This window comes from Trichosurus vulpecula, chromosome 8 (assembly GCF_011100635.1).
Source record: "Trichosurus vulpecula isolate mTriVul1 chromosome 8, mTriVul1.pri, whole genome shotgun sequence".
Classification (NCBI taxonomy): Eukaryota; Metazoa; Chordata; class Mammalia; order Diprotodontia; family Phalangeridae; genus Trichosurus; species Trichosurus vulpecula.
In genome coordinates this window covers 231838116-231852080 of record NC_050580.1, presented here as the reverse complement: position 1 = coordinate 231852080, position 13965 = coordinate 231838116, and the positions used below count along the sequence as shown (strand labels likewise).

General features: G+C 40.3%; 1 pseudogene; it reads right to left on the bottom strand.

Moving 5' to 3' along the window:
* Nucleotides 1–959: 959 nt before the first annotated feature.
* The window catches only part of LOC118829878, a 120607-nt pseudogene continuing 107601 nt past the window's right edge, over nucleotides 960–13965 (bottom strand).

The following is a 13965-nucleotide window of genomic DNA, read 5'->3' as shown; positions in this document are numbered from 1 at the left end:
AGGGTGACCAACAAGCAGATTAAGGAGGCTCATAGGGAAGAGGGTGCTAAATAAGAGTGTTACGGCCAAGGGGGCAAGCAGATCAAACTGAGAGACAAAGGACAAGTACAACCACCAGCCTTGGGTAGCAATTAAAAAAAAAAAAGGACGGTGCAGAAGAGGAAAGAGACAGAAGCCATAAACTGCCTTCTCTAGCATGTGGTCAGTCATTCAGCAGTATATGAATGCCTATGGTCAGGGCTGCAGTAGGATTTAGAAGTAAAGTCATGACCTTTGCCCCAAGAAGTCTGATTTTATTTAATTGGTTCCTGAGCTCTATGGCATGACTCTAATTACTGTGAGCATTCAGAAAAGAAATTAATGAGGAACAAAGTAATCAAGTAAGTCTTTGCGGTGGAGTGGAGACTAAGCAGGGAGGTATACATAAAAATCTCCTGTTTCAGTTCTTAGAAAGACAATAAGAATCTACTAACACAACCACATTACAATGGCTACTATATAATAACAAATGCCGAAAGGTAGCTGAACTCAGGTTATATTCAATATAATGCATTATATCACCAATTTTATATATATATTATACTTTATCTATTATATACAATTAATGTGATTTTAATATATAATTAATTATATTATATAATTATATATGTATATGGGTATGTTTACCAATTATATGACCAATATTGGTCCTGGGGCCAGATAGTGAAATTCCTCCTAGTAGAAGGGTAATAAGGGGACTATTGGTGCAGTTAGTTTTGCTTTTCTTTGTTTTTATTGTAAGAGAGGATATATTGGAATATATCTGGTAGAAAGAAAAGAAAAGGCATCAAAACTTTTCCCTCCCAGAGGAAAGATGTTTTATTTTCTCTTTCATGTCCCTTATAAAAATTCAACATGAAAGGTTGTTGTATTTTTTATGTTTATACACTAAGTACAAGACAAAATGGTACAGGACGAAATTAATCAGTAACATTGTTATAAAGAAAATCAGATCGGTCTTCAATAGCCGCAGAGGGAACTGCATCTTCATAATTTCTTTCTCCTCCTCTTTTATCATCTTTACTTTCTAGATGTAACTTATTGAGGTCATCGATTCAAAGAACAGTAATTGTAGCAAATGTCAGACTCTTAACTTTAACCATGGTAGGTTCAAACATACCACTTTGCCTGTTGTCTCCAGTTTTGTCATCGATTAAGTCAAGGCCAATCCATTTTAGGTTCTTGCACTCATTAGGAAAAGCTCTTAACTTGGCAACCAAATCTACAGTCTTGGGCAGCATTAACTGCCAATGTGTTGGGAATAATGACAGAAGATCCAGCAAATTCTGCAATAGCAAGTTGTTCCCATGATCCCATGCTGGTTGTATAATTCTCCAGATAACTGGAAAGGGCTGCTTCTACAGCACCACGACCTGGCACTCCAGACTTTGACTCTGGGACCCTCAACCACACAAAGAACATCAGTACTCCATCTCATCACACATGGAGTCATTTGTAAGATAATTGGGGCAGATGTCTGAGCTCTAGTGTTTTTGATTAAAATTAGCTCATCATCACAAATCCTCTCTTCTGTTTGTCCCAACATTGGAGCTTCAAAACTTTCTTCACCTTCCAGATTAGCTAGCGTTGACAAAGTGGTTGCTCCAGATGCTTTAGCAATTTGCTTAAGGTCCCTTTTTAAAACTCTTCAGGCTGTTATAATTGAAGACTCAACAAAGTACTTTAGACACATATCATCAATTCCACCAGTTGTTAGAATAACGTTGGTACCAGTGGCCAGTATTTTTTGAATTATCTCCTTCATGATATCTGATTCACTCTTTCTAATTTGATCCAGTTTTTCTGGGTCCATAATGAATACTTGTGCATCAAGCTTCATTTTTGTTTTCTGCAGGCTAAAGTCCAGACAAGCAATTTTCATATTAACTCTTCCTTTGGGCATGCCCTGTGATGCCACCACACAATTCAGTGCATAAGCATTTATAAGCATACTCTTCTTCTGACTTTGCCCATGGGCACATAGGGTTTTATGTACCCTATCTGGACCATCAAATGATCTTATGAGGAAAGTACTACAGGTCGTGTTCCCACTTTAGAAATCAGCAGACCGATAGAGAGTTTTAGTGATTTGTCTATAGTTAAACAGGTAAGTGCTAGAGGCAAGATATGACCTCCTTGTCTCCTGATCCTCTCCAGCCCTTTCTTCTAAGTATATGATCAAATTTCTTTAACTGGTGCATTAGCAAAAGTCATATCCATGGGAAAAGTGTCAAAGAATGCTCAATTTGTGTTCCCATGTGTCAAGAATATCTATAAATTTCAAATAAACTAAGACTTGAAGTGTATCTTATATAGTCTCAATGTCCAAGGGGTTGCTCCCTAACCCAGACGTGTAGATTTGAGAAAGGAAAAATGATGAAAAGCAGGGGGTTCAATGCAGTTTCTCCATAAAGGACAAATTTGATCAGAGGCTAAAACATTCTATTGGCATAGAAATGACTCTTTTTATAACACAGTTCACCAAAAAAAGAAGAAAAAAAGCCATGAGAATTAGAGACAGCAGGATAACCCAAACATCTTCTATAAGATGACCTAGAATGGAGGGACAGCAAGCAAGACACACAGAGTAAAACTATAATAGTGTATTAAATTATGACTTCAAGCAATGGGGGCTTTGAAATGTTAGCAAACAGCACCAATGGCCAGACAACTTTGGCATTCAGCAGTGCTGCTTTGCATGAAAATACTTGATGCTCTTTTTGAGGCAGAACTCCGCCAACAGCTGCCAAACCTTACAGAAGTTACGTACAAACAGGATACTGAGGTCTCCTTGTCACAAATTGGTTGTTTGGGCCACATTCAGAAACAGATAACACCAAGGCTGTCTGAAAATGAAGCATAGTTCTGTTTCCATAAATAAGGATGAGCATCTGTGATAGGAGCAAGGATTCCCTATTTCCATATAATAGATGTTAGTTGTCCTTAAAAGGTAACCAAGCTTACTTTTTTTTTACTTTATTACTTTTTTCACTTTCTTTATTTTTCTTGTTTTTGTGTTTATGTGTTTTCTTTTGCAACATGGCTAATATGGAAATGTTTTGCATGATTTCACATGGATCATAGATATCATATTACTTGCCTTCTCAAGAGACAAGAGAAAGGCAAGAGGGAGGGAGAGAATTTGGAGCTCAAGTTTTTTTCTTTTTTCCCACTTAAAGTATTTTATTTTTTCCAATTACATGTAAAGATAGTTTTTAACATTCACTTTTATAAGATTTTGAGTTCCAAATTTTTTCCCTCCTCCCTCCCCCCCTTCCTCAAGATGGCAAGCAATCTGATATAGGATATACTTGTACAATCATATTAAACATATTTTAGAACTCAATTTTTTAAGTGAATGTTAATTTTTTAAAAATGTAATTGGGAAATACTTGAAACAAATGAAATACATTAGAGCTAAAACAAAAAAGGACAATGAAGCTATGCCTGGGACTTGATTGGCCCCTGCCTCCTTTGGTGTAACTTTTTCTGGTTACCTAAAGAAACAAAAAGTTCTACCCATTTGGGGAATACTCTCCAGCTATGAATCACGTTAGCCTGCTTTGTGGACCAGATTTAATTTCCTACAAAGATGAGGAGGGAAACATCCAGAGACACAAGTGCTATTGTATGCTTGCTGCATATCCTTGCCATATTAGGGCAAAGTAACCACATTTTATTAATTGTTCAATGACTTGACTGTGTCTCACTGTGTCCTAATATGAGTACCGGTGTTAGGCCTGTCTCTAACAGGGTATTTCTGCTGATTTATGGGCTTCCTATTCCTCAAAGAATGCAGACTTTCTTAAGGTCTTCCATATGTTAATTATTTCCAATTTGTCCTATATACAGCTTGTTTGTACATAGTTGTTTATAGAACAGTTTGTAGAGTTATTCAACTGTATGATGGAAGAAGGTGTGCTTGGCTTGGAATCAAAAGATGTTCCAAACACCCTTTGATTTCACCTATGATTCTAGTCCTCAAGGACACTCTCAAGGTTTCTCTGAAGAGCTTTGGAATTGATTGAGACCTGGAAGACTGGCACAGGACCACACAGCATGCTGTACCTACATCAAAGAAGGCACTGTGCCAACTATTCATGACCCCATTTGGAGTTTTCTTGGCAAGGATACTGGAGGGGTTTACCATTTCCTTCTCCAGCTAATTTTATAGATGAGGAAACTGAGGCAGACAGAGTTAAGTGACTTGTCCAAGATCACATGACTAGTAAGTGTCTGAGGCTGGATTTAAACTCAAATCTTTCTGACTCCAGGCCTAGAGCTCTATCCCCTGAACCAGAAATGTCTTTCTGTGCGTCTTTCTCACCTTAGGGACTCTCACAACTAGTAAATAGCATTGATCAAATGTCCAGGGCTTCCAGTTCTTTGGCATGATGGCAGAGTGGCAAGGCTAGTAGGGAGCAAAGCAGAATTGCAGTAGCTCTTCCAAGCTCACATTGGTTTGATTAGCCGCAGTCGGCCACACTGTACCTTGACCCTAACATAGTGTCATCATTTAGACCCTCTCAAGAACGAAGGACATCTATGATTCTTGCTAAGGGACCTATGATTCATCTAATCACCTATGACACCAGCTTTGTGACCCTGGGCAAACCATATAACCTTTGAGCTCTCAAGTCAGAAAGGCCTGAGTTCAAATCCTGCTTCAGACACTTACTAGTTGCGTGACCCTGGGCAAGTCACTTAACTTCTTTAAGCCTCAGTTTCTTCATCTGTCCCTTCTAGTTCCAAATCTATGAGCCTGTGAGTTTTCTCATCTGTAAAATGTAGATAGTATCTATGGTGCTTACTTCAAAGGGTCGTTGTCATAGTCATGTAAAATCTTGTTATGTACAACACTTTGTAAATCTCTAAGGCCTATATAAATGCCTGTTATCGTGGCACCCAAACTCCTGCAGAAGAAGCTTCAACATTAACAACAGTCTTGGTAAGTCCCTAGAGTCAATAAAGTTAACAGAAGAGAGGTCATTTTCTATGGATTGTGCATTCTTCACTCAGATTTGATTAGTGATCCCAACTAGTTGGCAGCCTTGCAACTCTGCCTTCATGCCAATGAACTGGAAGCCCTGGACATTTGATCAATCCTATTTACTAGTTATGAGAGTCCCTAAGGTGAGAAAGATGCACAGAAAGGCATTTCTGGTTCAGTGGATAGAGCTCTAGGCCTGGAGTCAGAAAGATTTGAGTTCAAATCCAGCCTCAGACACTTAACTAGTCATGTGATCTTGGATAAGTCACTTAACCCTATCTGCCTCAGTTTCCTCATCTATAAAATGAGCTGGAGAAGGAAATGGTAAACCCCTCCAGTAACTTTGCCAATAAAACCCCAAATGAGGATGGACACAACTAAAACAACTGAACAACCACAAAATAAGGCCCAATAACATACTTTTCCTATGTAGCTTACAAGGTTGTTGTGAGAAGTGAATGAGGCTTTGTTTCAAAGTGCTTTGTAAACTGTAATAGTCTATGCAAATATAAGATAACATTCTTATCGTTCAGCCATTTGGCCTGGGTGCTTTGCAGCAATACAAACAATGAAGGTCTCTGTTCTGGTGGAGCTCCATTCTCTTGGGAGAAGTACAGGGATAGTACAGAGAAAGCAGGTGGTTATTGATGATGCTTTTAAAAAGCAGAAAAATAAACTAATTTACTAGAGGCACTATTTATTAATGAGACTGCACTTAGCAACGACTGAGAGTACTTTACTTTTTGATGTTGTAAATTCAACTAAACAACCGAGAGGAGAACCATGAACTGAACAAGTGACTTAGTCACAAATTGATTCCTGCATTTGTAATGTCAGCTTGTGAATCATTGTATTGCTGAGAATAGCCAAGTCATTCATAGTTCTTCATTGTACAATATTGTTGTTACGGTATACAATGGAACCTTGACTTGTGCTACCCATTCAAACACAACAAAGGGCCCATTTGTAAAGGTCATCATGTAGGTTACTTGGTCCATACATATTACAGACTGAAGAAGGCAGGAAGGATGCCAGTGTATTGAAGGATAAGGGAACATCACCTGCCAAATCCCTGGGGATTTTTTACTTGCAGAGGAGTTGATTTGTTTGAAAAGTAACACATTTTTCTTTTTGGAAAACACCCATTATTAATTTGCCCTCAAAAAAAATTCAGTCCTGAGCTGTGGAATCACAGATAGTTTTGACAAATACTAGATACATAGAATGGGGCAGCTAAGTGGCACAATGGATAGAATGCTGGGCCTGAAGTCAGGAAGACTTTTCATGAATTTAAATTCAGCCTTAGACACTTACTAGCTACATGACCCTGGGCAAGTCACTTAATCCTGTTTGCCTCAGTTCCTCATCTATGAAATGAGTTGGAGAAGGAAATGGCAAGCCACTCCAGGATCTCTGCAAAGAAAACCCCAAATGAGGTCATGAAGAGTCAGACATCACTGAAAAACAACTATATAACAATAACTAAACTGCTGTCTTTCCCAGGAATGGCTCCCTAGCAGGACTAGGTGCTTGGAATACTATAGAAAAGATCAGGGAAGGAGTGGCAGGGCAAAGGGAGAATTCCCTGTGATAAGCAGACACAACCAGGCAAAAACATACTATTTTCTATTGTCTCTCAGCAGTGATTTTTTAAAAAAATAATTCAGAGGGGTTTCTAAAAGTAGCATATAAACGTGGAATAGAATCCTATAAAAGTATCTAAACGCTCCTAAGATACCAAGAGAAACTCTGAAAAAGAAGTATCCTGAAATTTACTCTGTACCAGCAAAGTGACAGAGACTGAAGGCCCAAGGACTCGTCTTGTTTATGTGTGTGTGTGTACACACACACACGAGATGTATGCATGTGTGTATATGTATATGTATGTGTGTATATATTATATATTATTTTCACCCCAATTACATGTTAAAACAATTTTTAGCCTTTTTTTTTAAAGTTTTGAGTTTGAAATTCTATCCTTTTTTCTCTCCCTCTCCCCACCCTCCCCAAAACAGTAATCAATCACATATAGGCTATACATGTGCAATTGTGTAAAACATTTCCATGTGAGTCATTTTGTACAAGAAGACTCAAATAAAGAATGAAAGAAAGAATTTGAAAAATAGAATACTTCAGTCTGTATTGAAACAATACCAGTTCTTCCTCTGGAGGCAGATAGGATGCTTGCCCATTAGTCTTTTGGGCTTGTCTTGGATCATCGTATTGCTGAGAACAGCCAAGTCATTCACAGTTCTTCATCGTACAATATTGTTGTTAAAGTATACAACGGAACATTGACTTGTGCTACCCATTCAAACAGAACAAAGGGCCCATTTGTAAAGGTCATCATGTAGGTCACTTGGTCCATATTACAGACTGGAGAAGGCAGGAAGAAGCAGATATTGCTTCCTAGGATGCCAGTGTATTGAAGGATAAGGGGACATCACCTGCCAATTAAAGTATATTAGATGTAACTTACCCCAGCATGCCTGCTGTGAGGAACACAACCCCAGAGGTAGCCAAGGCCCAAGGTCACAGTAAACACCACCATGCCCACCAGGGACATGGAATAAACCGCCACTGTTGTCTGTCTGGAAACAGGAGGGAAGAGAATCAGGAGGAAGTCCCCACGTTTTTCTAGTTGAGTACTAATCAGACCTGTACCTTATGAAGCATATTTGACAGATGTAGCTCCTAGCTCAAGAGTTTCTTTCCTCATAGTGGCAAGTAACTTAGTAACTGGGGAGAGGAAAGCCTCCATACACCAAGACTTTCCCATTTTCTTATTCAGAGAAGAAAGTGAATCTGTAGCCCTATGCTGCTTTCTAGGTGGGAAGAAGTTTAACGGCAGCATCAAGGACACCTTTCTAAAAAGACAAATGTGAGTGTAAGAAATGGGAGGAGGAGTTTTGTTTCCACAGAACTAAAGGTGTGCTTCCCTGCCCTCCCCCACCCCAGCTTTAGCAGAGACCAGGCCTCAAGGTCGGTCAGGTGAGAGGTCAGAGGCTTGTACGCATGTGCATGCTTTTTGAGAAGGCAGTCTGGGGAATTAGAGAGGCCAAACCCACTTGAACCTATTCAAGCTTATCTCGGGTCTGGTCTTGGTCAAGAATCCAGGCCTACTGATTTGTGTAATTTGCATATGTTAAAGAGGGAAAGTAGGGGAAGTAAAAGAATATAGTTTAATCCTAAACTAAGACAAGGAAAATCTAATTAACTTCACTTTTGCTTCTGTATCCTTATTATCCTATTTATATAAACTGTATAACCTAGGAAAACTATGTAAAAAAACAAAGATTGTAAATTAACCATGACTCTAGCAGGAGTGGAGGGAATGGTTACCCCTGCTCCTACAGCTATACCACTGTGTGTTCCTGAGAGCACTACACCTGCTCTCTCAGGGAATGTAATAAAATGCCTTCCTCTGCCCACTCTAGTCCTGAGTTCTTTGGGTGAGAATGGGCAAATCACATGGATTTTCCTAAGGTCAGGTGAAGGGAAGTAACAGGCAGTGGAAGCTTGCTAGGCTTACTCTTGGATCTTGTCTTGGGGTGTCCTGTGGTCCCCACTGTGGTGTCAAGGGGGTTGCCACTCTGGCTTCCCTTGGGGAACCCTGTGGTCTGCATGGCTTTCTTAAGGGGACATCACATGGGACTTCTGGCCCTGTCTTGGGAGCCTTGTGATCTTACTGCCATCCTAAGGGGCCATCACTTGGGTCTTCCTTAGGGTCTGACCCCTAGGAGGCCCTGTGATCCCCACAGATTAAGGGATGGCTACCACTTGGTCTTCCTTTGGGAGTCCTGTGGTCTGTACAGCCTTCCCTAGGGATTATCACAGGGTTCTTCTTCAGGACTTTGGCCCTGCCTAGGAAGTCCAGTGATCCCCAAAACCATGTTTCTCACATGAGGAACAACTGTCTCAACAAAGAGTTCTTGAAGTAATTATAACTAGCATTTCTACAGCGCTTTAAGGTGGTTTGCAAAGTGCTTTACAATTATTATCTCATATGATCTTCACCACAACCCTGGGAGGTAGGTGGTATTATTATCCCCATTTTACAGATGAGAAAACTGAGGCAGACAAAAGTTTAGTAACTTGCCCAGAAATAAAAGCGAATTGTATGATAAGAAGAGATTGGCTAGTTGGCAAGAATGAGGATTATTTGTCCAATCACAATGTGAGGAACAAGTAAGGAAGGTCTCACACAGATGGTTGGATTTGAATCCAGATGTTCCTGATTCTAGGTCCAGATTTCGCTGGCTGCAGGAATAAGACACAGGGACCACACAGCAGATTTCCACAGGTAGCCCACTTTCACTGCTGGGATTTTGTCCATTATTAATAACCAACATAAAATATATTGATATAATAACTGATGAGGGCACAGTCTCTGGGAACCCCCTTGAATCTGGAATACAGTCTCTGGGAGCCCCCTTGAACTGTCCTTGAATCTTCCAACTGGATCTGGCCTTCCCCTAAGGCCACAAGCCTCACATTATCATTAGGCCCAAATCTCTACCTAGCCTCGCCCTTTGTTGTCCAGCCACTTCCCCACCCTTGATATATCGGTATCCATGCCTTCGGCTACTTCCCACCCTTAATCCCATTACCTCACCTTGCCCTCCTTAGATTTCCCCTCAAGACCCTCCCTAAACCCCTCCTCTGGTCACCCCAGACCACCCCTCAATCCCTCCTACAATCTTTGTGTATATAATCTCCATCTTGCCTCCATGAAGGTGCTCAGATTCAATCTAATTCAGTAGGTTGGATCTGGCCCGCTTGTGGAAACAGGCGTCACAAGGTGGGGGGGGGGATTTCTTAAGACAGCCCGTTGTGGTGAATCCCTAATAAACTTTGTCTTTTCCCTTGGCTGAGAAGGCTTGAGTCGAATTCTTTCGGCAGGACCCGGTGCGTCAATATTTTGGGGTGCCCAGCACCCCTCAACCTTTAACCTCTTCATTTTTATGGTGCGTTGGCCGGGAACGACTGCTAATCTCAAGTTCTTCTCCAGCCAGGACTGGAAGGTAAGCCTCTCCCTAACCCAAACCCCTTCTTGCTCTCCAAGCATTTTGGAAGTGCTTTTCGGGCCTGACTTCCCAGGTCCCAGTAGGTCAGACAGCTGCTCGCTGTCTTGGACTCAGCCTGACGCTCTCAGGTACTCGGTCCAGTGGTTTATGTTCAAGGCAAGATGGAGATTATATACACAAAGATTGTAGGAGGGATTGAGGGGTGGTCTGGGGTGACCAGAGGAGGGGTTTAGGGAGGGTCTTGAGGGGAAATCTAAGGAGGGCAAGGTGAGGTAATGGGATTAAGGGTGGGAAGTAGCTGAACAACAAAGGGCGAGGCTAGGTAGAGATTTGGGCCTAATGATAATGATAGACTTCCAAGAAATGATGATGGGTGAAATGAGCAGGACCAAAAGAACATTGTGTATAGTAACAGCAATAATGTTTTAAGAACAACTTTGAGTGACTGAGTCATTTTGACAATTATAAATACCCAAATTAATAACAAAGGACATATGAAGGAAGATGCTATCTGCATCCGGATAAAGAACTGATAAATAGAAGTACGTATAGAATGATTTTGCAAAGATACATATTTGTACCTCATGTTACTTCTCCAGACTATGGTGAGGAAGGAGGAAAAAAAAGTAAAAAAAAAAAGAGAAGTGTACATGATAACTTTATTATATATTTAAAAGGAATAGCAAGTTAGTGCATTGGTAACTAAGGTGGGGCTCCAGGTGGGGCCAATGAAAGGAGGTCTGATTATATCTTCGCTCCCAAGTAGGCCCCAAACCCCTAGCTACTAGGTGCTAAGCTGATGTGGGTGTGAGTTGCTAAGACCAGAGCCAATAGTAAGAGCTTAAGTTCTGGTGGCTCAGATGATGTTTGATGACAGCTAAAGAGTGCATAAAAAGAGAAGACAGAGCTATTTGCTTAGGGCTCTCACCCTTGGAGGTGTGCTGGTGTGGAGACTCTGGGCAGCTGTAGTTAAGAGCCCTCCAGCTTGTAAACCCGGCTTTTCGAACTTTGTTAAACTCCAGTAACTATGAATTGAGATTTGAATCAGACAAAGTCTGTCTGTTGATGTTTGTAATTTGTTTGTGTTTGCTCTGAAGTTCAGGGTGCTGGCTTTTCCCCCTGAACTAAGTGAATGATATATGTTTGTTTGATTAAAGTGAGATTGTAAACCCCTTAAAGTTGCTTTCTTTGGAAAAGCAGATCAAAGAATCTGTGCTAGCAGCCCTCCTGTGTGCTGGTGTTATTGGCCTTACACAGCCACAGTATCAGCAAGTAATGTTGTTGTTACACCAGGTGTAAGGTGAAGTAAGATGAACCAGCATAATATAGTTCTCAATTCCCTAAGGCCAAACCTCCCCTGAGGGGAAGCACTGGTATAAAACCAGGAGGCATGTCGTAGACCTGACAATACTACAGTGTCAACACTTCCTACCACAGGTTTACCCTTTTTATGAATGACTTCACCTCCCAGCGTCCCAGACAATTCTAAATTGAAGACCAGATGCTGATCTGCATTTGTTTTTTGTTTTTTTTTATCAAGAAATTCCCTATGCTAAATTTCTTATTCAGCAGTTAGCACAGAGTTTGCCACGGTAAGCATTTATAAATGCTTGTAAGAGACTGACTAACTATACTAATGAAAACACAGATGCAATCCAAAAATGTATGTATGTGTGTGTAGGTAAATATGTATGTATATATCATCTGGCTGTCAAGGTCCAATGGCTTGGGGGTGGTGCTGAGGCCCGAAGATTTCATTCTCTCCTGAGTTTCACCACAGTGAAAGAGGAAGTTGCAATAGTCCACTTAGGGAGTAGCTAGTGCCCTCTGCCTTCATGCCACCCCAATGATGCAAGCAAGCAAGAGATGTCAGGGGCTTCTGCCAAGCTTCATCGCAAGTAATTGTCTTACCAGTCCCACCTTTTAGAGCAGAAAAGGGCAAAGGGGGTGAGGGAAAAATTATTTATTAAGCACCTACTATGTGCCAGTCACTATGCTACTTTACAAATGTTATCTCATGTGATCCTCACATCAACTCTGTGAGATGGGTGTGATTATTGTCTTCATTTTACAGTTGAGTAAATGGAGGTAGACAGTGCCAAAGTGACTTGCCCAGGGTCATATAGCTAATAAGTGTTCAAGACTGGATTTGAACATGTTTTCCTTTTTTAAAAAAAAAATTTAAATAGTATTTTCTTTTCCAATTACATGTAAAGATAATTTTCAACATTCATTTTATATAAGATTTTGAGTTCCAAATTTTTCTCCTTCCCTTCCCTTCCCCATCCCCAACATGGCAAGAAATCTGATAAAGGTTATATATGTATAGTCATGCAAAGCATATTTCCACATTAGTCATGCTATGAAAAAAGAAGCAGAACAAAAGGGGAAAAGCACACAAAAAACAAAGAAAGTGAAAATAGCAAACTTCAATCTGCATTCAGACTCCATCAGTTCTTTCTTAGGATGTGGATAACATTTTGCATCATGTGTCTTTTGGAGTTGTCTTGGATCATTGTTTTGCTGAGAAAAGCTAAGTCTATCAGAGTTGATCATCACACAATGTTGCTGTTACTATGTACAATGTTCTCCTGGTTCTGCTCACTTGACTCAGGATCAGTTCATGTAAGTCTTTCTAGGTTTTTCTGAAATCTACCTGCTCATCATTTCTTATAGCACAGTAATATTCCATCACAATTATATACCACAATTTGTTCAGCCATTCCCCAATTGATGGACATCCCCTCGATTTCCAATTCTTTGCCACCAGAAAAATGCTGCTATAAATATTTTTGTACATGTGGGTCCTTTTTCCATTTTTATGATCTCTTTGGAATACAGCCCTAGAAGTGGTATTGTTGGTTCAAAGGGTATGCACAGTATTACAGCCCTTTGGGCATATAGACTCATGTTTTCCTGATCCACTAAAATATCTTTGACCTGTAGATTCAATTGGCCTTTGATAAAGCACAACTGAAGAAGTCTTATCACAGATTCAAAGTCAGATGAGATCTTAGAGATCATCAAATCCAATATCCTCATTTTACAGAGGAGGATACTTGGGCTGAGAGAGATTGAGAATCTTGCCCAGGGTCACAGAGCTAGTAAGCTGTCTGAAGCCAGATCTAAACTCAGGTCTTCCTGACCCCAAGTCCAGCACCCTATCAACTAGACCACCAAACTACCTGGTCCGACTAGCCCCACACAGAAGCTAGTTCATGAGTTGGGGAACATGTTTGACACTGTCCGTAACCTACGGAGGGCAGGAATGGTTGGAGGCCCCAGCCTGCTCCCTACATGCTTCTACAGGAGAGCTCTGATAGCTTCCAAGGGAGTTTCAAGCTATAGTTGGTTCTGTCAGTCAATGTACACTGAGCAGCATACCATGTGTACCAAGTACTGCGTGGGCAGATTCAAGAGAAAGGAAAAGCTGAGGAGGTTCATACTCACTAGGTTAAGGGTTAAAATTTGGAGTTCATGACCTTTAAAAAAAATCTTGATAGCTATGTGTATATATATATACACATATACATATATATGTATGTGTATACACACATATATGTGTATATATATATATGCATATACATACACATATATAACATATGGTTTCTATATTTTGATAGCTGTAACTGGTTTCCTTTGTAATTCCATACATTTCATATTATGGTTTGTTTTTTTTTTTAAAAACACATTATTCTGAAAAGGGGTCCATAGACTTCACCAGAAGCCAGAGCAGTCCATGACACAAAAATGGTTGAGAACCTCTGTTCTACACACTTGGAATCTAGTTAGTGATAAGGACAAAGGCATATAATAAAAATTATCAGAAAGTAAGAGTTGAAAGTATCCTGGATTTGGAGTTAGAGGACCTGGGTTCAAATCCTGACTTTGCCATTGGCTACTTATGTA